We start from the raw sequence: 27550 nt of genomic DNA, 5'->3' as shown, positions 1-27550 counted from the left end.
GGAATGTTTTCATACTTTAGATTCTTGTCTTGATGAGTGAAGTATGCATTCTGGGAACGCCAGAATTGTTTCCTTTCAGAAAGGTTCTTCCGGTATCTATTGTTCCTTTCTATCTTCCTGTTCCGCATCTGAGATGGTTGTTGATGAACATTTGCTTTCGTTTTTGCTGACTCCTTGACCGGTTCCATTTGAACTGCGGTTGAATCACTTTGAGCTGAAGGAGCCGAAGGAATGTCTGCTTTTAGTGAGTGAACATTCTTCTGAGGAGTATCTTTTGTACCACTAGTGCTCGGCTCATTGAAGTTATTTGGCTTATTCAATGGTTCGGGTATATATCTTCCTTTGCTCTTCCAGGAAGTTCTTTCAGATAAACCAATGGTTTCGTCTGCATTATCAATAGGAGCTTCCCAGAAGTATTCATCACAGCCATCAGCATTGTCTTCGTTTACAATGGCTGCAAGTTCAGCTGTTTGATGTTCGGTTACTCCTGTTACCTTGTATACTTGATTTGGAGTAGTTCTGACCTTTTGATACACAACAGCTTTCTCAACTAATTTCGGGGACTTTTGATGGGACAACCGAGCGAACTCTACTGAATTTTCAGAAATAAGATTCTTGTGATTTTCTGGCTCGGTTTTAATAAATTCTGAGCAGTCAACCGTGTCATCTACAGAAATTTCACTCATATTGTCGTCCTCGTTAAGCTCAGATGCATTTTCAACATCAATTTTGTTTTCTGAGCTTACTTTGGCGTTTAAAGAGTCAAATTTTTGCATGGTTTCGGTCCTCAGTTTAAGTCTGTCATTTTCATCCAAAAGATTTTTAAGCATGAGCTTGTGGTCTTTAGATTTAATGAAGGACTCAATTTTGTCCAGTCCATACATGTAGGTGGGATTTATGTCATCAGACGATATCACACTTTCACAGTTATAGGCTTCGGCATCGATTTCATCTTCCTTAAATTCTAGGAAGGGCAAGATCATGCGGTGAATTCTTTGGCCTATTTCACAATCCAAGTGAAGCTGAGTAATATTAGAATACAGACGTTTAGCAATTAAACAAAAAACATTTCGTTGTTTTAACAACTTCAAATTGTCTCTTTGCAAATAAATGTTTTCATCTTTAACTCTGACTAATTCCGATTCCTTTAACTCTATCCACATTCTCCGCTCCTCACTCTTCGACGCTGCCCTGCTCAATTGATCAGTTAGATTAGAATTTGTGACCCGAGTTTGAGTTAAGCTACTATCTAGATGAGATATTCTTGAATTGACACTTTTTAGTTCTTTCTCATAAGAGGATGATGGTACTTTACATGAAATAAAAACAGATTGTACCTTCTTTATCAGTTCATCTAGCTCATTAAACTGCTGGCTGAGTGGTTTGGCTGTGAAGCACATGTCCTCCTTTGCATTCTGTCCATCATTGCCTCCATCGGCGTTGTATCCCCTCAATTGAGATACGCCAGAAACCATAAGGCATTTACCACCACTGCCTTCTTCCTTAGACACGAACGCCTTTCCATGAGTAGGCCGCCTCACTTCCTCATCTTCTGAGTCGGTAGACCAAACTTCCGTGCTACCGAACTCATCACCTGGAACAGAACCCTGCACAATAAGAGCATTACTGGGCGGGTTAGCAGCAGACTTCTTCTTTCTTAACTCATCTAGCCTTTTCTGCAACACAGCTTCCTCATCGTTCCCATCATCTTTCTCAGCCATTTTCTTGAGGACACAGTCCTTAGCATAATGATTTTTCCCACCACAGTAGAAACAGCTCACTCCAGAGTCGCCGTCAACCTTCGGTTCCTTCTTGTGCTCCTCAACTTTCGGTTCATTAACCACCTTTTCAGAGCTGTAACTTCCCTGCCAGTTTCGGTTTTTGTTGCTGGGAAATTTCTTCTTTATGAACCTTTTGGGATTGGATACCATCAAGGCATAATCTTCTGATGTGAGATCATATTCTTCCAGGCTGAGGTCTTCATCCTCCATAACGGCTTTACTTTTTGACAGGAGAGCCAACGAACCGAGACCGGAAACGACATTCTTCTCTTGCACCACGTTTTTCTCTTGAGACTTGAGAATTCCCACCAGTTTCGCCAAAGAGTATGATTTAAATTGCTCATGGGCTTTAACCGTGGAAGCTACTGCTCTCCACTCAGACCTTAGACCATTCAGGAATGTAACCTTCTGTTCGATGAGCTTCCTTTCGATATCATGTTTGATCATCTTGCTGAGAAGATGATTGAAGCGATCGAATGTCTGGGTCACAGATTCTTCAGCCCCTTGTCTAAATTCACCAAACTCAGATAGAAGTAGAGTTTGAATAGAATGTTCGAGATCTTCGTCTGTAGAGTACAGTTCACGAAGTCTGTCCCAAATATCCTTCGCCGTCGTGCATGAGCTAACCAATCTGAATGTATCGGACTGAAGGGCGAACCGGATCAATCTTAGTGCTTTGATATTGCATTGGAACTTGTCCTTTTCATCTTGTGCAATGTCTTTCACGTCCTTGAGCAGATCATTGTATTCTTTTTGAGTTTTAATGATTCTGGACGTTGCAGAATGAGAGAACGGTCCGTTTGTGATGGCTTCCCAAATCAAATACCCATTTTCCTCCGACCCAATAACGTAGTCTTCGAAATGATGTGCCCATACTTCATAATCGTTGGTGTATAAGATCGGAATCCTTGTCGTCGAACCAATGCTGTTTGAAATATTAATAACGTTTGATTGTGTCGCGTCCATTATGATCGTAAAAACCTGTTCAAAGATCAGACTTGTAATAAAGAAGATTAGGGCAAAATAATAAATATCAAGATACGTCAATAAAGAGATGATGGCTCAATAAATATTGATGATTGCGGAAAAACCCTAATGAAAATCTTTTTAACAGAAAAGATGTGTATCAATTACACAGCCTCCTGCTCTGATACCAATTGATGAGATTAAAGATTCTTTTAATCTATGAAGATCGATAAGATCTTGAACAAGTTATGAAAACAATGACGATATAAACACAGTAAAATTATAGAATAAGAATGAATCAAACGTGTTGAATGATTAAAACAAAATCCTCAGAAGAGCTCGATTAAGAACATCAACTGTAGAGGATTGGAAGGTTACAAGTATGATCAAAGAAACCTTTAGTCATCTGGAAAATATCGTATTCTCAGATCTCTAAAACCTTAACCTAATATGCATGCAAGCATAAGCTTATATACAAAGCATAAAAGATACACGGTTGGACAGGCCCAAACCGTAGTACAAAACAATATAAACAAACGAGCCCAAAAGACGCAATCTTCTAAGCCCAACAATATATTATTAACTTATAATATTATAAAGTATAAGGGTTGAATTTTAACTTTTAAAATTCTAAGGGCTAACTTGGAATTAAAGTATTCATAAGAGAAGACTTTACAAATTCCAAAACTTGAGGGCAAGTTTTGAAACTATTCAAAACTAATTAATTCCATAACTTATGTGTTTAAAGTAGTTTTAATCCAAAAAACTCTTCAAGCTCCATAACTTGAGGACAAGTTATGGAAGACTTTAAACTAATAAAAGAATTAACTTTTCTTTATTTTATAACTTATGGAATTAATTAAGGTTACATTATTTTTTTATATATTTAATGAAGAGACTCTTGGTCCTCCATAACTTGAGGATAAATTATGGAGTCATAACTCCAATTAATTAGAACTAGACTCTTCATTTTTGTAACCTTTGCCAACTTTTATGAGTTTTATGAAACTTAAATGTGACTTTTCATATAACTTGAGGACAAGTTACAAAAAAACATTTTAGAATCAACTGTTAGATTAATTTGGATTGAAAACAACTTTTTCACTCAACTTTTCTATTTATCTAAGCAACTCATAAGAACAAGATAATTCAAATCAAACTTTTTCATGTAATTAGTCTAAACTTTAAACTAATACAAAACATGAATCTATTGACAATTATCTTTGAAATTGGATTAGCATGAACATTACCACATCAAAAACAAGTTTATAAGTTCAAAAACCTCTTAGGGTAATGTTCCTAGTCCAATTCCGACCAAAAAGATCGAATTTATGCTGTATGGGGGTCCAACTCGTCGAGTGCACTAACCAACTCGGCGAGTTGGATGCTTTTTGCCTTGGACTCATCGAGTCCCTTCATGGACTCGACGAGTCTGCTGGGTAGACAGCAACAAAACTCGATTTTTCAGCTTCTATTGCAAGTATAACAAGAAAACAAGCCTAGGCTCTAATACCACTGTTGGATTATGAGCATTCTAACACCCCTAAGTGTACATGCAACCCTAAATACCTTGGATCTATGTTTTCTCTATTATACATGCAAATATGAACATCCAAGGTATTATCCTAATATAGCATACAAAACTATCAATATAACAAGATAGAATACATAACTCTTTGATGTAGAATGTCTTCATGAAGCTTGAGTGCCTAGTGCCCCAAGTGTGACACCTCAAATGGTTCACACAACACCAAATACACTTGGAATAACTTGGGAGAATTCTACACTTCATGAAATCGGCTAGCCCTCTCTAGAATCATACTAGTCGCCGATTTTGTCAAGAATAAGATCTTTATATAGTGTTACAATTAGGGCAAACCTTAATTGTCACGACTTTCCATTTCCTTGGATCCATGGGTTCAAATACACCATGGAGCATCATATGGGTTTTGGCCCAACTAGATAATCCATGAAGCATTAGCCCACTATACAAGTATGGATGATTTACACAATCAACCCATATATTTAATTAGTCTTCTTTTGATCACTTAATTAATCCTAGATTAATTCTTGATCAATACTAATTAAATAATCCTATTATTCTTATTATTAATATACTAGAACTTATAATATATTAATAACCATAAGTGTCTTATTTCTCTCATTATAGTCTATCCAAGTGCATGATGCCATGCAACCCAAATGGACCATGCCGGGTCGGGTCAAGTCTTACCAATTATAGTTATGGACTTAGACATTAATCCAACACTTCTGGTAGCGGAGGGAAGAGCTCGAGGTGATCGCATGGCACACACCATTGATTTGACAACCTGGGAATTTTTACTCTGATAATGAACATGTGTTTTGGAAATTAATACGCTATTTATGTTTTGGATTGATGATTTTGCTTTAAGTATTGTTTTATTAAAAGAAATTTTTGGTCTTGAATCTTGGGTCGTTATAGAAATGGTGTACCTATATAAACCTGTGAACTCACCAACTATTTTATAGTTGACCCTCATTTTTGCATGACTTTGTACTAGGGAACTAAAATGTAATTTTTTTTCGAACACGATATAAAATTAAAATTCTCAATGATTATGGTTGGTAATCCTATGTACCTTGTCTTATGAGACCTTAGCCTGTCACCCTTCGTGTTTCTGCGTTAACGGGGTGTGACAGATTGTGCATATTTTCGTGAACTGACATCATGGCGATCATGGACATGATGGAATGGGGCAAGAACGGTCGTTAGGCTTGGTTGTGAACAGAGTGCTTTGGAATTCAACACTCATTTTGATTTGGAACGTTTGTGAAAAAATCTATATTTTCTTCCTGAAATGATGTACCTATATAAACCTATGAACTCACCGACTATTTTATAGTTGACTTTGAGATAGAGATTGTGCGAGGCACCGATCTTAGGCCTGTTAGAGGGCGTTGAGGACTTTGTAGTGTATTATGATGCGTCCATTTAAGGGTTCAATGCAGTGTTGATGCAGAGGGGGCACGTCATTGCCTGTGCCTCGCAACAACTGATGCCCCACGAGGAGAACTACCCGACGCACGATTTGGAGTTGGTGGTGGTTGTTATCGACCTTATCATTTGGTGTTATTAGCTCTATGGGGTTCGTTGTACCATTTACATAGACCACAAGAGCTTAAGGTACCTCATGGATTAGCCGAATCTGAACATGAGGCAGCCTCGGTGGTTAGATGTGGTGAAGGATTATGATTGTGAGATATTTACCACCCGAGGAAAGCCAATGTTGTGGCCAATGAGCTTAGCCACAAGGAATCCCCAATCAAAGACATCTGCTTGAGGATGACAGTGGTGACTCCGCTTTTGGAGTATATCTGAGAGGCGTAGGTCGAGGGTATGAAGGAGTAGGGCCAGAAGTGTGAGCGGATCATAGGTCAGGTGGTCTCGTTTGATTATGAAAACCGAGGTTTGATGACCCTGCGTAGGTGGGTCTGGGTTCCTTACCGGGGCGTGGTGCGCCAGTTTCTGGTGGATGAGGCCCATAAGTTGAGGTTCTCCATCCATCCCGGGGTGACGAAAATGAATCAAGATCTCCGCCCTAATTATTGGCAGCCCTGCATGAAGCAGGACATAGCTTGGCACGTGGAGCGGTGCTTGATTTGTAGGAAGGTCAAGACCGAGCACCAAATACCTCACGACAAGACGCAACCATTGGATATCCCCGTATGGAAATAGGAGGACATTACTATGGATTTTATCAAGAAGCTTCAAAGGACTGCACAGGGAGTGGATTTGATTCGGTTCATCGTGGATCGATTAACCAAGAGGGCCTATTTCATGGAATTTGATGCAGAGGGGGCACGCCATTGCCAATGCCTCGAGGAAATTGAAGCCTCACTAGGTGAACTACTTGATGCAGGATCTGTAGTTGGGTGTGGTTGTTTTTTCCCTCAAGATTTGGCAGTATTACCTCTATGGGGTTCATTGTACCATTTACACGAAACACAAGAGCTTGAAGTACCTCATGGATCAGCCAAATCTGAACATGAGGCAACGTCGGTGGTTAGATGTGGTGAAGGACTACGATTGTGAGATCCTTTACCTCCCGGGGAAGGCCAATGTTGTTGCTGATGCGCTTAGCCGCAAGGCAGTCCCGATCAAAGACATCTGCTTGAGGATAATAGTGGTGACTCCGCTTTTGGAGCGGATTTGAGAGGTGCAAATCGAGGGTATAAAGGAGGAGCGCCGGAAGTGTGAGTGTATGAGGCCCACATTGGAGGGTATGGGTTGCTTACTAGGGTGGGGTGCACCAGGTTCTGATCGATGAGGCCCACAAGTCAAAGTTATGCGTCCATCCAGGGGCGATGAAGATGTATCGAGATCTCCGCCCTGATTATTGGTGGCCCTGCATGAAGCGGGGCATAGCTTGGTACCTAGAGCGGTGCTTCACTTGCAGGAAGGTGAAGGCCGAGTGCTAGAGACCTCACGACAAGATGCAACCATTGGATATCCCCATGTGGAAATGGGAGGACACTACTATGGATTTAATCACGAAGCTTCCCAGGACCGCACGGGGAGTGGATTCGATTTGGTCATCGTGGAGCAATTGACCAAGGGTGCCCATTTTATTTCGATCTAGGAGAGCATTTTGGCTGAGAAGTTGGCTGACATCTACAATAGAGAGTTACTAGGTCGACACAGAGTGCCAGTTTCTGTGATTTTTGATCGAGATGTACGGTTCACTTCCAAATTTTTGGAAGAAATTGCATGACAAGCTGGGTACTTGTCTACACTCCAGCATAAATTTTCACCCGCAAATGGATGGTCAGAGTAAGCGGACCATCCAGACTTTGGAGAATATGTTGCAGGCATATGTTTTAGACTTCGGTGGTATCTAGGATACCATTCTTCCCTTGGCGGAGTTTTCCTACAATAATAGCCACCACGCTGGCATCAACCGTCCTCCCTTTGAGATGCCTTATGGAAGGAAGTGCAGAACCCCGATATGCTGGGGTGAGGTTAGACAGAGGGTCATGGGGATTACTGAGGTGGTACTCAAGATGACAGAGAGGATCCAACAGGTATGAATTAGACTCCAGACAGTGTAGAGTCGACAGAAGAGTTACACCGACAGAGGACGATCAAACTAGGAATTCTAGGTCGGGGATATGGTCGTGCTGAAGGTGTCACCTTTGAAAGGTGTCATCCACTTTAGGAAATGAGGCAAGTTGGGCCCCAAGTATATCGGACCTTTCATGGTTATATCCCATGTGGGCAAGGTGATGTATAGGCTGGATATGCCAGCTGAGCTTAGTCAGATCCACAACACCTTTCGTGTCTCCTAGCTGCATAAGTGCTTGGTAGATGACTCTGCGGTGGTGCCTTTGGAGGATATTCAGGTTGATGATCACCTGAACTACATCGAGCAACCATTTTCCATCTTCTCCAGGAAGACGAAGGATCTAAGGATCAAGAGGGTAGAGTTGGTAAAGGTGCAATGGCAGCACCGCAAGGGCTCGAAATGGACGTGGGAGCTGGATGATGAGATGAGGGAGCACTACCCATAGCTATTTCCAGACGCAGCAGACTTCGAGGACTAAGTCTAAAATAAGTGGGAGAGATTTGTAACGCCCAATTCCTGGTATGTATTTTAAATCATATTTATTCAATTTTGTGCAGGAAGTCGACGAGTTGGAGGCCCCAAACTTGTTGTGTAGGAATGGATTTTGGACATAGATCTTAAAGTCTACTCGATGAGTAGGGCTACTAGAATGAAACCCTAATTTTCAAGGTTTTACACCCTATTTAAAGACCTTAATGCTTCATTGTGACCTCCCTCATCGCCCCCTCAGTCCAGTAAAACCCTAACTAGTGATTTTAGACCATTTGGAGTGTATGTGAGTGTAAAGAGCGTGTTTCCTTGGTGCTTTCTTAAAGGAGTTGAAGTTGAAGGTGCTTGGTTCAATTTGGATCCAAGGATTTCTTTATTGAGGCTGCCATATTAATGCATAAAGTCGATAACTTGGCTATTTATTTGATATATGTCTTCTTTGAGAAGTTTACGGTCTTTAGTAGCTTATTTTGGGGTCCATTCTTGGATATGAACATGTCTTAAAGTTATGACATCATATCTAGACATTTATGGCCTAAAGAGACTTAAAGTTGCCAGATTTATTATGTCCCGGCCCTTCTCCATGCTATATACCTCTTATGAAGCTTAGATTTGGTGTTTTTAGCTTCATGGCACCATGCATGAACGTAAAGTCAACAACTTTACGTGATATATCGGCCTTAGGGGATCATATCTATGGTTTAGAAGCACTGATCTCGATTGGAAGTGTCTAGATGGATTTAGACTAAGAGAACTTGACGAGTTGTTCATCTGACTCGACGAGTTGGATCGTGGTCCCCCGACCTTTCTATTTACTAAGCAAACTAAGTGAGTCTAGGAGATGACTTAACGCGTTGGCCATGGTTTTTGGGTTTTAAAGATTGAAGAACTCGACGAGTTGGGTCAAAATGTCTCGATTTTGTAAAGGTATAAACTCGACGAGTTCAAGGATGGACTTGACAAGTAGAATAGGAAAGTCTTAATTCTGTGGATAGGAGGAACTCAATTAGTTGTGAAAGAACTCGATGAGTTGGATCGCGGTTTCAGGGCTTTATGATTTATGGAACTTGACGAGTTGATGGGTCAACTCAGAACGTTGACTTTGACCAGGGTGTTGACCTTGACTTTGACTTTGACTAAAGTTGACCCATTAAGGGGTTATGAGCATGAAAAGGGTTGCTAAAGGAAATCTTTATTTGTAGGAGTTTGAGTAGGGAAATTTCAGAGGCAAGGACAATTCAGCTACTTTGTAGTGTTTGATGTGAGTTACCTTCCAGTAGAGGTGGTTAGAAGGCATCAATGTCAGCCCACTAGTGGCTGATTATAGCTAAGACGATTGTCTTGTTGATAATTTTTGGTATGCCACTAACTGTTATGCTTCATGTGCTAGTATGCTATGGTATTATTTGATAGTGGTAGGAAGGGTAGGATAGTCCCAAAATACCAGTTGAAAGAGACTGAATGGGTAAACCAGCACCCATATATGCTATGCAATTACCAGTTGAAAGAGATCGAAGGGGTAGGTCAGCACCCATATATGCTAGGCAGTTACCGGTTAAAAGAGACCGAAGGGGTAGGCCAACACCTATATATGCTAGGCAGTAAGAGAATTATATGTATATGCTAGGATATTATGTGGTAGTGGTAGGGGTGAAATAGTCCTCGAATACCACTTGAAGGAGACTGAAGGGGTAGGCCAACACCCTGATATGCTAGGCAGTTACCGGTTGAAAGAGATCGAAGGGTGGGCTAGCACCGAGATGTGCTAGGTGGTTACCGGTTGAAAGGGACCAAAGGGTAGGCCAGTACCAAGATATCCTAGGCAGTATGTTATTGTATGGTATGCGGTATGATGGGGGAAGTCACTAAGCTTTGTGCTTACAATTTTTATTTTTGGTTTCTGGCACTTCCTTTTCAAAGGGAAAGGAGCCGGCATGACTGCAACGCATAACACATGATTTTTCCACACTATGAATTCTTGGGATTTCATACTCTGATATTATTTTGTCATGACATGTTTTAATTATGGATACTTGATTTTTGATATGAGTAGTACTATGATGTTTTCAGACAAATGGTTTTATAATTATTAAATTAGAAATGAAATTTTTGGTCGTAAATTTTGGGATGTTACAATTGAAGTGGAAGATAATCGAAGCGATGAATAGAAGTATCGCGGTTGTTGTTAAAGTAAGAAGCTTGTATCTAGAAGTGATACATGATAGAATATGATTATATCACAACAGAACATTAAGGAAGGTATATTCCATTCTCGAATTTGGCTCTAAATGACCTAAGTCTAAGCATTGCATCATACGATGAGAGATCATTAGTACATGACCCATCGGTCTGTTACAATAATCGACGTAAAGTCTATTTACGAAGGAGCAAAAGTCTCCAATAAGGATTAAGATTGTAACTTGAAGATCACGATTGAAAGTCCAATGTAAGATAGAGAGCGGGTGCAAGATTGAACACCACTAGCAACCCAGAGGTCTTTGACTTAGATACTCACTTGGAAGGACATAGGAGTTACAATTATTACTTAGTAAAAAAAGATAATGCATGGACATTATACAATCCCTATTTCATTGATGATTCTGGGACATAATAATCATAAGGGGGAGATAATTGTAATGCCTGCAAATTCAGGCTGGTTAATTTAGAGACAATAAGCATTAAAAATGTCTTGTGATATACGATTATTTTTGATAATTAATATTAATCAAAGTATAGTATATGTCACAAGGATTCCATACATATAAAGAACACTAAAATCCTACTTATAACGAAGAAGTTATGACCCGTCGAAGTTTTGCGACAAAACTAGCACAATGTCGCGTACCATAAAAAGCGAATTTTTGACGAACTAATTTTTATCCTTAGCAATCTAAACGAAAGTCGTAGTATATGCTAAACCAAAATCGTGCATATAGGGAGCATCCAAATCTGACTTCGTATGAGGAAGTTATGATTTTTCTAAGATTTTGCATAGCAGTTCACAGCCCCGAAATCGAATTTTAGATCAATCGATTTTTAGCCGATACAATCTAAACCAGAATCAAAGATCTCGTTAATAGGATCTCAACGATATAAAGACAGACAAAAACGGACGTCAAATAAAAAGTTATGAAATTTTAACGGACTTTATTTGTCTAAGCCTGTTAAAATATAACTTTAAAAATTAGCCAATTGATTCTAAACAAAAGTTATAGATCACGTCACTACCTACATGTGGATATAAAGAACGTCAAAAATGGAGCTCGAATGCAAAGTTTACGATATTTAGAAGTGAATTAAATTATGAGAGGACGTGAGGCTGACACGTGGTGCGATCCTTACCTTCCCTTTCTCACCATGGCTTTGCATGCGAGGATGACACCTGGCCCTCGTACGCACAACATAAGGTTATGTATGCCTGGCATACCGAGCATGCGCATCGTACTCCGAAGCTACACCTAACGTAGTGTCACACCCCCAAATAGGAATGAAGGAAACGTTCGGGGGTGGAGGACATCATGTACAATATCACAACAGTTGCATCATAGTAATCAAAGTAAACACAACCATTAAATCGAATAAGTAAAGTATTTTCAAATGTTCGATACATAATTTGAAAGTATAAAAGACGCGCCTCTAGAAGGTCTATCTTCTCAAAACCTGTGGGTATACCTGTCTACCGATTCCCTGAGAATCAAGTGGTTTTGAAAGTGTATCAGCATTTAAGTTGGTGAGTTCATAAGAATGTTTTGTAATGAAAACATGTCATTGAATCTATGAAAATGTTTGTATGTTTCTCTAGAAAATCCAATATTTTCTTTATTAATGAGAAGTAGTCTTAAATCCTAAGACCCAAAATTTTTGTTCGTTACTGTATTCTGTAGTTGTGTATGAAAGTATTGGTTTGTATGCCTGGTTACCACTAGTAGTTATGTTTAGTAATGTACTGTATGAAAACCTTGGGTACCACCAGTAATGTATACTATAGTTATGTATGAAAACCCTAGCTACCACCAAGATGTATAGTATAGTTCTGTATGAGAACCATGGATACCACCAGTATGTATAGTATAGTACTATATGAAAACCCTAACTTCCACCAGTATATAGTATGTTCTTGTATGAAAACCCTGGTTGCCACTAGTAATGTATAATAGTTTTATTACTTAAAAAATAAAACCATGTGTTTGTATTCCCTCGAATCCTCCATTTGTAGTGTATGATAGTTATATTAATTAAAATAAAACTATTTGAAGAATTGAAACCCCGGAAAAAAAGTTTAGTTTATACTCTTGTGAGTTTGGTATAACCATGCTTGATATGACTTAGTGACCTCTATAGCGTTCTTCAGGCGTCATAACGGTATGATATTTGTCACCCCATGCATGTCTGCCTACCTGTAGCTAGCAGTTTAGGTGTGAAATTTTCAGTCTCGTATAGATCTATACATAAATCTCACGCTCTCCCTCCAAGAGACTCTTGTAATACTGTGGTAGGATTTAGTTTTGCACCCCGGAGGGTACAATTGAAGTAGTGCCTCACAGCCCTGTATTAACTAGTTTACGTGTAGTGTTGTATTGTTCCATTGTACTCGAAATTGCATGTATATCTTGTAGAGTAAAAATAATTACACTTAAATAATTATTTAGTGATGTACTCTTGTATTAGGAAAATCGTATTGCATATCATAAATGTAACGCCCGTGTTTCTAGGCTTTCCATTTTTAGCAATGTAATAGTCTAGGTTAACCTTGTAACTCAACTTGAAATAATAAGAATGTATTATTTGTGAATTATTTGAATTATGTGATTTATGTGTGTATTTTCTTAATTTTTATAATTTAATGAATTAAGAATAAAATAAGCATCAAAATTAAAGTGTGAGATAAGCCCGACATCTTTGCATAAAGTTGTATTCGTTGAAACAAGGATTCTGGAGATATAAGGAATGCCAAAATCCGAGTTATAACGAAGAAGCTATGACCTGTCGAAGTTTCGAGACAGAACCGGCACGACGCCGAGTGACGTACAATATGAATTTAAGATAGAGCGATATTTAGCCTTAGCAATCTAAACGAAAGCCATAGATTTCGTTAAACCGAGAGCGTGCATAAAAGGAACGCCCAAATCTGACTTCGTATGAGGAAGTTATGATTTTCTGAAGTTTCGACGTGGCAGTATGCAACCCGAATACTCGATTTGAGATCGAGCGGTTTTTAGCCGAAACAATCTAAATGAGAATCGAAGATCTCGTTGTTAGTAGCGAAACGATGACAAGTTAGGCCAGAACGGACGTCAGACGAAGAAGTTATGAATTTATAACGAAGTTTTTCTATCCCGGCCTTCTAAAAAAAAATAATAAAAATAAAAGTCAAAATTAGCCAATGGAGTCTAAATGAAAGTTGTAGAGTATGGTCTGACCTTCGCGTGGATACAAAGAACGTCGAAAACGGAGCTCGTATGCGAAAGTTACGCAATTTAGAAGTTCGAAGAGTCAATTACGCCCCGCGTAATTTGAGTACGCCCAGCGTACTTAGTCGGATGCAACTTGTCTGACCGATACTCGAGTGCCACCAGTCGACGCACGCAGTGATGTCAAAGTACGCCTCGCGTAACCCGAGTACGCCCCGCGTAATTTGAGATTACGCCCTGCGTAATCCCAGACCCTCAGCCTATAAATATAACTCGAATTCAGCCATTTCTCTTGTTCAAACTCTTCCCTCTCTCTAGGTTTTGCCTCGTTTTGCGTGCTGTTTATACCCCGAAGCCCCGGTAATATTCCCGAGCCCTGAAGCAAGATCCGAAGCCCCGAGGATCCCGAAGAGCGTTATTCCCGAGCCGAAACGCTGCCCGCGAGGAGCCCGGTTTTGTGAAGATCTTTCAGATCTACGGAGAAACACCTCTTCGGCAAGTCGTAGTGCTGCCCGATCATCTTCTGATCAAGTGAGTGTGTAGTTATTTTCATTCCAACGCAATATTATGAAGTATTTCCTATAAAATACGTGTTATGTGTATATATTTGGTTGTTATATGTGTGAGTGTATATTCACTCTCTTCTATTTTATAGATCTGATGTATTCTCTATGAAATACGTGTTATGTGTGTATACCTCATCTGTTATGTGGAATATGTATTACTTAAAGCATGTTATACAGGTTTTTAAACAATGTATAAAAATGTATATTTTTATCTACTAATATGTTGGGTAGAACATGGGTAGGTAATTGGTGTGTAATAAACAGATGAGAGGCCTCGGTGTTATTGGTGTTATTCTAGTCATTCAGCAGAGTATGGATGACGACCATCGACTATTCTAGACTGTTCTGTGGAACACTAGCAGGCTCATTACCTGTAGGTGTTGTGAACGACGTGTTCACCGGTGTACTCTATCCCCTACATGGTTGCCTTTAGGACACTTATTGTTGAGGAAGCCCCTCTGCAGTGATGTCCGTCCCGATGAAAAAACCTGAAATAGGTTCCTTATAATAGACGTTATTTTTAGGAACGTAAGGTGAGGATAACGGGAATGGGTAATCGGGTTTATTGTTGATTGTTGAAATTAAATATAATTATTGTGGGTTGAAAACCCTATACGCTCACCAGGCTCCCAAGCCTGACCCACTCAGTTGATTTATTTTACAGGAAGTGGCGCAAGAGCTTAAGATGGGCGAACATCAAGTTGTTTTGTTTACAAGTCTATATATGTATATATTTGTTGAATGACTTGTAATGCTATCGTTTATGCATTATGATCTGTATCGGAACATGACATCCCGACTTTTGATTATGAAATGAAATCATATTTCTTTATGAAATGTTTTGATAAATATCTATTTTATCATGTTTTGTTTTGGGGAACAAATTCCGCATCTCTTTTAAAATTAAAAGGATTTACTCTGAAAATTATTTTAAAAAGCATAAATGAAATCGGACTTTTCTGGCCGAGATTTTGGGGATGTCACAATAAACTACATCTACCGTAGTTTATATGTGCTCGTTTCTGTATAATGTTCTCGAAATAGTAATACTACGTATTTTTTCCCAAACTATACCTATTATAGTTTGATTGTATTTTCTTCTCTCTTGTTTTGAATTATGTAAAAGCTCTATATTGTTCCCAAACTATATTGCCTATAGCTTGATTGTATGTTAAGTGTTGTATTGAAAACTTTGCAATTATAGTTGTATGTTGAAAACAACCCTTATGCTTAGCATGTTACAAAAGGGATAAAAATACCTAAATATTTTTATAAACAGTAAATTACACGAATGGTCCCTGTGGTTAGGGGTAATTTTCACGCTTAGTCCTTAACTTGATTTTTTAACTCGGAAGGTCCTTATTGTTTGTTTTTGTTACGAGTTCGCTCCCTACTATTTGTTTTTGTTACACGTTTGGTCCCTGTCTTACCTAAAAAGACTATTATTTAAATAGTGAAAAGAGTAAATTACATGAATGGTCCCTATGGTTTGGGGTAATTTGCACGTTTGGTTCCTAACTTATTTTTTTAACTCGGAAGGTCCCTACTGGTTGTTTTTATTACGTGTTTGGTCCTTATTGTTTGTTTTTGTTACGCGCTTGGTCCCTCTCATACCTAAAAATACTATTATTTAAAGAGGAAAAAATGATGGGGTACGTAAGGTAAGGTGAGAAGGGTGAGATTAGGGGTGTGTTTATTTAAATAAATTAAAAAATAAAGGGAAAAATAGACTTTTTATGTAAGACAAGGACCAAGCGCGTAACAAAAACAAACAGTAGGGACCTTCCGAGTTAAAAAAATAAGTTAGGGACCAAACACGCAAATTACCCTAAACCATAGGGACCATTCGTGTAATTTACTCTAGTGAAAATGGTGGGGTAGATAAGGTAAGGTGAAGGGGATGGGTTTGGGGGTGTGTTTATTTAAATAAATTAAAAAATCAGTGGCAAAATAGTCTTTTTATGTAAGATAAGGACCAAGCACGTAACAAAAACAAACAGTAGGGACCTTCCGAGTTAAAAAAATAAGATAGGGACCAAATGCGCAAGTTAACCTAAACCATAAGGACCATTCGTGTAATTTACTCTTTTATAAAGTGTAGTGTTTTTCCTCTATTTGTATCAATTGAAAAAATAAGATAGAGAATCATTCAACTTTTCAATGATGTTTTTAATATTGATTCTGTTCTTCCATTTGTGACTAGGATACCGATGATCACAAACAATATGTAAATAATCATGCAAAATAGGTTGGTACTGTCGATATCATTTATCATCTAATCAATGTGCCGATTAGCCACACTGTCACACCGCGAAACCGATGGCGGAAACGTTCCGGGGCGGAGGACGTCGTGTAAAGTATCACAACCAATGTACATAGTAAGCATAGTAAACACAACCATTACATTACATAGGAATATTTACATTTGTTTGAAAGCAATGCAATAAATGTTTTACATATACATCAGTATAAAAAAAGTAAAGACGAGACTGCTAAAATGCTCCGTCTTCTCCAAAAGAACGCGGGATACCTATCTAACGAGAACCTGAGAATACAAGCAGTTTTAAAATATCATCATAAAGCTGGTGAGTTCATAAGCAGACTGTTTCTGTAAAAGAACAAGTTTCCATTGGTTTTCTGAAAAAGTTGTTATCCATGAAAATCCCATATTTTTTTATAAGAAAAGTTTAGTTATCCATTTGTTACACAGTCTGGTTAAGAACAGTTAACTTATCCCAAGAAAAACCCTTATTTTCCTTAAAAGTTGGTTATCGATCCGGATTGAAGTGTACAAGTATCTACCATACTTGTAGCGTTAAGAGAAGTATCCTGAAAGCCTGATTATCCTTGAAGAGTACATTAGTTTTAAACACGTATATAAATCTCCATAATCTAAGTTGCGAGTTCCATAACCATATAATAAACTAGATAAGGCTCGTAACGAGGCCAATATCATTTTATGAATTTTGTCACCTGTGTACCAGTCGGTCCCACTGTAGCTAGCAGCCAAGTGCGAGGTAGTCAATATCGTATAGATCTATACACTGAATTCACGTTATCCCTCCAGGAGATTCTGGTTACAGGGGTAGTCCTACACTCTCGTATCCATGGGGAGTGTTACCAAGGACGTGTATCCAATCTTAAGATTAATGAAATTTTATAAAAAATCATACGGAAAAATCCTGGTTTATTGGTCCTTCACTCTCGTATCTCCGGGGAGTGTTAAAAAGGACATGTTTCCAGTTTTTAAGATTAATGTTATTGGTCCTTCACTCTCGTATCTAGGGGGAGTGTTACCAAGGACGTATCAAAAGTTCTAATGTTAATGATTTTAACTGTAATGATGTGGAAAATCATTTGTGAAATATAAAATATAACATTTTATAATTAGTTTCACAATTAGTTTGAAAACTAACTCTGCAAGTTAAATAGTCGGTTAATACGGTTTTCAGTGTTAAAAGCATACGGAATATGAAACATTTCATACGAAATAATAAGTTTGAGTACAATATTTCCTTCTACGTTTTCTTGTATCCCCCCCCCCCCCCTGAAAACATGAAAAAACACGGGAAAAAGGTGTAAGGGTATGAACTCACCAGTCGAGAAATGTGTCGGTTAGGATGCTAAGTGTCAGTTTAGGGCTTGAACACGCGCGAGGTTCCTATGTAATATGAAGAGATACATAATTGTATCTAATTAGACTTTGAATTACTAATTAAGTAAGGTTATACACTCCGAGACGCGAAAACACTTTATTCCACATGTTAGGAGTGATACAGGTTGCATTTAAGGGGTGGTGTAAGGCCTAGATATGGAGTTTTCTCTTCAAGAGTAAACTCTTATAAGAGATTACGGCCCATAGACCATATCCCCATGAGTTTACGACCGTAAACTCATGGGTGGTGTGTTCTTGGATGCTTAAAGGTCTTACAACACTTGTGGAATTAGGATAGCTTTAATTCTAGGGCATAGGAAGTGGTTAACTCCTCAAATGGACCATTTATGGGGGTTTACGGTTGTAAACATACAGTTTACGGCCGTAAACGCTTACTTGTCCCTTCCTTTTGTGTTTTGATGGTTCTAGGTTAAGCACACATGATTCTAGTCCAATATACAAGACATGGAAGGAAGTTAGGGCACCATTTGACCTCTTTAGAGGAGTTGACGGCCAAAGGACCATTCCCTTGGGGGTTTACAGCCGTAATCCCTTGTTTTCTTTCAAGTTTAAGGTCCCTAATTCAATGGTGGTTGGTTCTTGACATTATTCCAAGCCATAGGAGGTGCTTAAGGGGAAATTTAACACCTTAAATGGTGTTTACGGCCTATGAAGGAGGGTTTTCGGTCCAAGAATGATCTTGGGTCGTAAACTCATGTTTACTCCCCAAATAACAAGTTTTTGGTGTTCTAAGCTCGTACATGTAAGTCCCTAAGTCATAGCTAAGCACCAAAAGTGATTTGGAAGGGTTTTGGGGCTTCAAAACCCCATTTATGGGTGTTTGTGGTTTGGGGTTGTTCCTGGGCGGTAAACACAAGTTTTTGATACTTTTGGATGATTTAAACACAGATTTGTATGCTAAACAAGCTAAGCTATAAGCTAGGATAGATCTCTTACCAATTTTGAGCTTGGAAGGGGTGGTTTTGGATCAAAATTTGGCTTGTAGAGAGAGAGTAGTGAGAGAGAATGTTAAGAGAGTGAAAAATCTTCAAATGAAGGTCCACTCACCCTTATATAGGGTTTGAGTTTGTGGCCCGGTGGAAATCTACCCGATACTGACGTTAAACGGGGCTTACGGTTGTACCCGATTAAGTTGTCGTAACCCGACGTGGTCGTGAATTAGAAATCTTATTAAAAGAATCTGAGGGTGTTTCACATGTTTCTAATGCGTTTGGACACTCATGAATTCATAATAAAAGTCTCAATTTAAATAACCTAATCCAAAATGTTAACGGATAAATTAGACAAAGACGAGTTTTATTGACAGAAACGGGTTACAGTGACGGAATAAATTTCAGGTTGTCACACACACGCGCTCCATTAATCAATGATAATTTACTAGACACCCATTGCCACCATTTATTAGTCTATATTAGCGTGCCGGTTAACCACACACACTCCACTAACGACTTATGAAGTGCAATGTGCAATTTCATAGATTAGCATAAAATTTCACATTTTTCTTAAAGTAACTAAGATTGAGAATTTTGTAAAAATAAGTTGAGTTAATTTATGATTAATTATACTTATTAATGAGAATTAGTTGTCATATCAAACCTGTTCGGATAACGACCCTCCACCAATCAAGTAAGCGGTGGGTGAGAGTGGACACCCATTCAATCGCCATTTTATAGACAATTTCCTTATACCCCCTTATAGATTAGCTTCGTGAATGAGGCGTACTTGCAGTTTGGCTGACCTGTCTTATATATATGTGTATATATATATATATATATATATATATATATATATATATATATATATATATATATATATTAGACTTTTAATGTTACATATAATATAAGGGTGTATTTTTTAAAACTTTTTCAAAAATACTAGGCTTTATTGAAAATTCGAAATTAATATTCAGTTAATTAAATTAAAAATAAAACCAATTATTAACTCTAGATAAGGATATAAAATTACAATTTAAAAAATTCAATTTTATACAATCAAAAAATATTGTTAAAGGTAATTATCCTAATCAATTTTTAATATATCAAAAAACAATTTTTTTTTGAATCCGACAACTTACCACGTCGTGGTAAAAAATTATCACAATGTGGTAAAGCAAAATCGTAAGGCACCACATCGTGGTGAAAGTCACCACGTCGTGGTGTTAGAACCGAATAACAATTCTATTTTGCTTCTCCTCGTTCAAGTTCATATTAGTATCAATTGAATAGAAAACAAAGCCTACGCTCTGATACCATTGATGAGTATTGAGCATAACAAACAATCCTATGTGCACACGCAACCCTAGATTTGATTTACGTTTTCTCTAATTGAACATACAATAAGAATAAGAATGTAGAAACCCTAGAACTCTAATATACAATCAAAATGACATAATTAGGGCTACAAAACATACCTTTGATTGTTATATAGCAATAACAATCCAAATCCTTAATGTTGCTGAGACTTTGAGAACAAGCGTCACAATTGTCACGCCTCTAGTGGCTTACACCCAACACTAGCAATTGAAGAAGATTATGGAGAATGAGAGAGGAGACAAATTTTTGGCTGGATATCTCTAGGAAGATGTGGCCAAAAATACTAGGGTTATATCCTCCTTATTTATAGCGCAGGCAGGAAACCCTAGATAAGCCCAAGTCCAGTATTATCCTAAAGTGGGTAATTATCCACTTTCCTGATTATCCATTAGAGACTATTCTAGAAACCTTAAGGCTCTAGTAAACCGTACATAGCCTATTGAGGGTTCTAGATTGCCTCTTGCTCAACTATTGAACAATTACAATTCAGTCCCTGCACTTTTAATTATTTCTTTTAATCCCAAAATTAATTCTATTTAATTTTTGATTAAATATTAATTAAATATTCTGTTTCTAATTAATATATTATTCTCATAACGTATTAATAAATTACTTATTTCAGTTTATTAATCAAATTAATAAATCAACATATTTCTCCAAAATCATCATTCCCAGTTGCTAGTCTTAAGGGCAACCCAAAAAATTGTGCTACTATCAATTCAAATATATATCAATTATTGTTATGGGCTTAGATACCTAATCCAACAAACTCTACCATCACCACCACCACCACACCGTTACTAATCACCTGTGTCTGTATCGCGACCATTCTTCATTTCAAATCAGATATGCATATAAAGTAATGCAATGACAAGTTAAATACTACATTTATAGTTTAATAAACCTATTAATTTACTCATTTTGAATTTAATAAAAAAAATTAGAAAAACTAAAGAATTCTTACATAAGTATACAACACAAAAATAAATATATTCACAATAATATTTATACATAAATCATTCATATTGTAACACAAAATTTATAAAAGACATTCACAGCAAATGTAATCAATTCACAACTTAACATAGTTAATTACCGTTTAAGACATATCATTTACATCTTAATATAATAATTAACAATTTAATAAATAGAAATGCAATATTCTTAACTAAAAACTTACATTTATACTTTCAGAGATAGATGCTAGTGCTTCTTTCAAAGTTTAAATTACATAATATTCACAATTTAAATTTTATATAATTTATTTAAAATTAGATAAAATCATATATATATATATATATATATATATATATATATATATATATGTGTGTGTGTGTGTGTGTGTATAATGTTTCTTTCTTCACATATTTCGAAAGCAAACACAAATTTCATAAAAAAAATTCACAGCTTAATATAGTCAATTCACAATTTAATACATAAATTTCACAACTTAATAAAATAAATTCACAGTTTAATATATAAAAATTATATATTCAGAGCCATATTCTTAACTTAAAACTCACATCTATATGTTCATATCTGGAGGACTTTTTGTTTATTAAATTATAAATTTATTATATTAAGATGTGAATAAAATTTACAACTTAATACATAAAATTCATAGTTTAATACAATACGTTCAAAAATCATTGATAAATATAACCTTATATTTCAGTGTATAGGTACCAGAAACATAATCTAAAACTGTAAGCCGAAAGCTTAGTGAGTTCCCCCAAAATACTCACACACAACAAGTAGCATATATACAATAACCACATGCAATCGGTCCAGAACTAACAGACTGGATTACCCCTGAGCCCACAACATAAGCTTAGCTTGCCCTTGGCCCACAACTAATGTTTGGCTTGCTCCCTTGCCTGGTCAGTCCTCAGACTGAATACCACTAATCCCTCAGTACGAGCTTGGCATGTCCTTCCCAGCCTTCAGCTCGTATCTGGAATGCTCATGATCCCTTAGTATGAGTCTGACATGCCCTCCCCAACCCTCAACTCATATCTGGCTTGCTCCAGGGTTTGTTGGATACAACACGGAGTAGTACAACCTCAACCCAACCCACACAACATGTCGACATATAACAAATAATTCTATACACAGATAAACAGACAGTATCACATGTATTCCTATAGATCTACTAGAGTAGCATAGCAAAACTAGCATGCATATCTATTCCTTACTTAGCATATCAATGAATCTCAAGTTATTAAACCAATGGACCAGCCTTGGTGCCTTCGATCTGCAAGTACAGTGAGGAAAACTCACCTCATAAACTAGACATAACTAATAAGGCCCGACTCCGGATCTCAACTCTCTACTCAATACCTACATCCACCAAGTGACCAATTCCATTAAAATCCCGAAATACCCCAAATGCCCTCAAAGTCCAAATTGGTCACATGTGGTCAAACTTGGTCAAACTCAAAGTCAACTAGTCAAAGTTAAATGGTCAAAGCCGCTAAACCAACTGAGTCAACCCAACCAATTCAACTCAACAAGGGTTGACACATGTGAGTACATGGAGTGTAACTTAGAGGTACGCTTTGCGTATGCGAAGCCTTGTAATAACGAGCTCACGGGTTGGTTGACCGAGTACGTGGGGCATACTCACACCTACATGGGGTCTAACTTGACAGACCTGAAATCCTCATTAAGCTCTTAATGGATTAAGCACTTAAGGCCATATTTTAGATCTACGGTCCAAATTAACCCTAAAGTCATAAAGTCTCCAACTTTATGACTTTGCATGTCCGAAAACCGAAGGCGGAAACCTTTCTGGGGTCGACTCCACGTTGAGTATCAAATCCAATATACATAGTAAGTAAAGTAAAACAACCATTACATTACATAAAGAAAGTTTTACAATTGTTTCAAAAGTAAAGTTGTACAGTTGGGATACATAGTATATACATAGACAAAATGAAACGGGTCTTCTGAGAACCCCATCTTCTGATAAAAAGGATCTTCGGGTACCTGTTCTAACGCTGACCTGAGAACACAAGCGGTTTGAAAATCAACATAACGCTGGTGAGTTCATAAGTAGTTTTTGTTTGTGAAATGTTCAAGTTTCCTTTCTGTTTCTGAAATGTTACGCACACCAAGAAAATCCCATATTTTCTTAAAAAGGTTTGTTATCGTTTGCCAACATGTAAAGTAAAGTTGTACATTAAAAACATGTTTACTTTTGTGAAAATGTACAGTTAGGTTATCTGCTTTGACATAATGTTTTGGTTATCTACCAATGTATTCCCAGGAAAGTCCCATACTTTCCTGATTTGTATGTTATCAATTGTGAAAGATGTAAAGTTATCCGGTTTGTTATCCTTTCTGGTTATGTAAGCATTTCCCTAGGAAAGTACCATACTTTCCTAAATGTTGGTTATCAATGTAAAAGATGTATTTGTAAAATGTAGTTATGTTTCATGTTTCCCTAGGAAAGTCCCATACTTTCCTGAATGTTGGTTACCGTATGTAAAAGATGTTTTCCGAATACGTGGTTATCTTGTGAATTGTATAAAATTGTTCATTATTACCATAAGTAAATCTCTGTTATCCTAATTGCAAGTTCCATAACCATACGATGGACTAAACCTGTGGCAATAAGTAGTCCACATAGTTATGACTTTCATCACCCTTGAACCATTTCGGTTCGGCTGTAGCTAGCAGCCAGGTGTGGGGTAGTCAGCCCCGTATAGATCTATACACTCAAGTCACGCTCTCTAAATCCCATAGATTCTGGTTACGGGTGCAGTCCTCCACTCGCGTATCTCCGTGGAGTGTTCACCGAGGACGTGTCTCCAATCATACAAGATTAACAAATTTACTAGTAATAATATGAAAGTCCTCCACTCGTGTATTTATGTGGAGTGTTACCGAGGACGAAACAGTGTACAGGTTTTATGCTCAATGTTCTAATGCCATGCTTTTAACTGATAAAATGTGGAAAACCATTTGTGAAATATATGTAAAACATAACAGTTTAAAATCCATTTCACAAATATATGTTTACGAGATCTGCATGTTCAAACGGTTATCAGTTGTAGTAATCAGTGTTAAAAGCATATAAAATGTGAAACACACACATGAAAACATGTTTTGAGTACAAGTAATCCCTTTTACTTTGCTTGTGTCCCCCCTGAAAACAGTGAAAACGGTGAAAAAGGGTAGGGGTATGAACTCACCAGACTCGGAAATGCAACTATTTAGGGCACTAGACGTTGATTCGGGGCTTGATTACTCGCGATGTCCCTATGTAAAATGTAATAATGTCCATAGATATCTAATTAGATTTACAATCACTAATTATATGGAACATTACACTCCAACGAGGTTAAATACCTCAAAACGAGCGTTTGGAGTGATCCGGGTGACATCTTCGGACGTGTAATGGCACTAGGGACTTAGGATTTGAGTTTACTCCCCAAGAGTAAACATTTAAGGGAGTTTACAGCCACAAAACACACACATACATGAGTTTAAGTCTGTAAACTCATGTTGGTGTGATTTTGAGTGTTTAATGGCTTGTTTGGACTTGGGAATTGTTGGAATGGACTTCTAAAATACCTAGGAATAAATTAATGGAACTTATACCATTTAAGAGGGAGTTCACGGCTGTAAACTTGGAGTTTACGGCCGTAAACTCTCCCATGGTCAAACCAAAATTAATTTGAGGTATAAGGAACAATCACATGTGATTCTAGTTAATTTTCCAAGCCTTGTTATGAATTTAGGGCACCATTTAACATACGTTTAGGAGTTTATGGCCCAGGAGCATGTTCTATGGCCATAAACTCTTATATGTGGTGTTTTGTTATGTTTAAGGCCCCCAAACTATTTTTAGATGGTTCTAGGATTTACCACAAGGCTATTGGTTAAGTTACAAGGCATTCTAACATGTTAAAAGGTGTTTACTCCCCATGTTTGAGGTGTTTACGGCCTAAGCACATGCATTGGCTGTAAACTCTCTTTTGTCCCTCAAAATTCAAGTTTAAGGTGTTTCAAGTCCCGGTTTGTAAGCCTTAAAGTCGTATCTAAGTCCTAACAATGATTTGGAAGGGTTTAATGGCTCAAAAACCCCAATATTGTGTGTTTACGGCCCAAGGTTACTCCTTGGCCATAAACACATGTTCCAGGTCCTATTTCACATTTTAAATATGGATTTGAAGGCCTAAGAGGTTGAATAACAAGCTAGGAAGGTTACCTCTATGATTTGGAGCCTTAAATCTTTGATTTTGGACCTTAATCTAGAGTGAGGAGAGAGGTTAGAGAGAGAGTAGTGAGATGAAGCCAAAAGCTTCAAATGAAGGCTTAGAACACTTTTAGTGTCTAAGTTTTAGACACGGTGGAATTCTACCCGATACCGGCGTTAGGTGAGGCTTTTGGTCGTACCCGATTAAGTTGCTGTAACCCGATATGGTCGATTCTAGAAATATTCCGATCACTAATATGGGGTGTTAAAATGATTTCTAAATATATTAGGACACCCATTAAGTCATTTTTGATCGATAAAAATTAATGACTTAATTAAACGGCGAAATCGGAATCGGATTTGAAAACGATGATTGGTTGCTCAAATTGAACTACGAAAGAGTTACAAGAGTGGTAGGAAATTTCAGGTTGTTACAATAAAGTCCTTAATACAAGGTCTTAATCCATTAAGACCCTCTACAAGATGCATGAGACAATTCTAGCCATTAGCACCTCATTTTTAAAGGCTTAGGACCCTTCCTAGGGTCTAGAAGGACAGATCAAAATGTCAATAACCAAACATGCATAGAATGGGACCTTTGGGACAAGAAAAGCAACATAAAACTTTCAAAGATGGGATCTAACAACCAAAACATAAAGGTATGGTCTTTATACCTTTGGAGCTTCACAAAGGGGCAAAGATCCCAGATCCACAAGCATTCTTCCATTTCAAGGCTTCTTGATGCAACTTCTCCTTCCTCTAATACACCAACACACTTTAAGGCTCAAATCACACTCTAAGGGGCTAGGGTTTTGCAAGAACGACTCTAAGGCTTTGGAGGCTGAAAAGGTGGGGATAAATCAGCCATAAGGACGATTAAATATCCCTCAAACCCTAAAACTTAGGGTTTCCTCCAGACATAAGTACGCCCAGCGTACATAAGTGTCGTCAGCATAACCTCATGCACGCTTAGAGTCCTCCTCATGTCCTAAAATTACAAAATTGCCACTAGGGCATCTCAAGGCTACTTCCTTCTATTACAATGACCAAAATGACATGAATTAAAACCATACGGATGAATTTAGAATTACCTGAATACCGGGGGTTACATTAACATATTCAATTAGCAGTTAATTCACACCTGAAAGAGTGTCACACCCCGCTAAAGCGGAAACGCAAGGCATGATAGCGATAACGGTTTCATTACAAAAGCTAAAGATACATCACCATAGCAGTATTTAAAGTTTACAACCCATAGCTTCAAAAGAAACAAAATACAAGTTTTTTAAAATAACATTGTTCAAAATATAACTTCATAATAGCTTCAACACGATGCAACATGCTCTATGATGATGAATCTTTACATCCACTTACTAATTATTTCCTGAAAAAGCATGTAAAATGAGCGTCAACTATGAAAATAGTTGGTGAGTTCACAAGTTTATAAAATCGAGCGTACAACAAGGCTTTTCGTAAATACAAGTACATTGCTTTAATGATAAACAAGTTGATTGCTATTAAGGAATACAAGTTTATTGCTATAACGAGAAACAAGTTTGTATGTGTATGAGCAAACAATGAGTCTCAACCAAACCTATGACTGAAGCCCTATCGAGATCTATGCTTATCGTTCCATAGATGAATATGGTATCATGCACTCCAGCGATTCGGGCGAGTGAGGAGTTGTCAATTCCTAATAGCGCTATCCATAATGACCATTGGTTCAAAGAGTTAATGGTTAGAGATAAGGGAAGGGCCTTAGTACGATAAGTTCTCATGTTTCGTGTTGCATAAACATACATAAAGATACATAGCAATACAATAGCAATCAAGTTTGATAATAACAATTTAAATACATCATGCAAACAATAGTTTTTCTGGACATGCTTTTCCACCCCCAAAACATAAAAACCGAAAATAGGGGAGTGCGTGAATACTCACGATGTTTCGTGTAGGCACAAGCGGTACTTCGGGATGCACCAACGTCTTACTACCGGGATCCTACGACATCAAACACACACACTAGTGAGTTTCCATGTCG

The sequence above is a fragment of the Lactuca saligna genome, chromosome 6 (assembly GCF_052625555.1).
Source record: "Lactuca saligna cultivar CGN05327 chromosome 6, ASM5262555v1, whole genome shotgun sequence".
In the NCBI taxonomy this organism is placed as follows: domain Eukaryota; kingdom Viridiplantae; phylum Streptophyta; class Magnoliopsida; order Asterales; family Asteraceae; genus Lactuca; species Lactuca saligna.
This window is presented reverse-complemented; position numbering follows the sequence as displayed.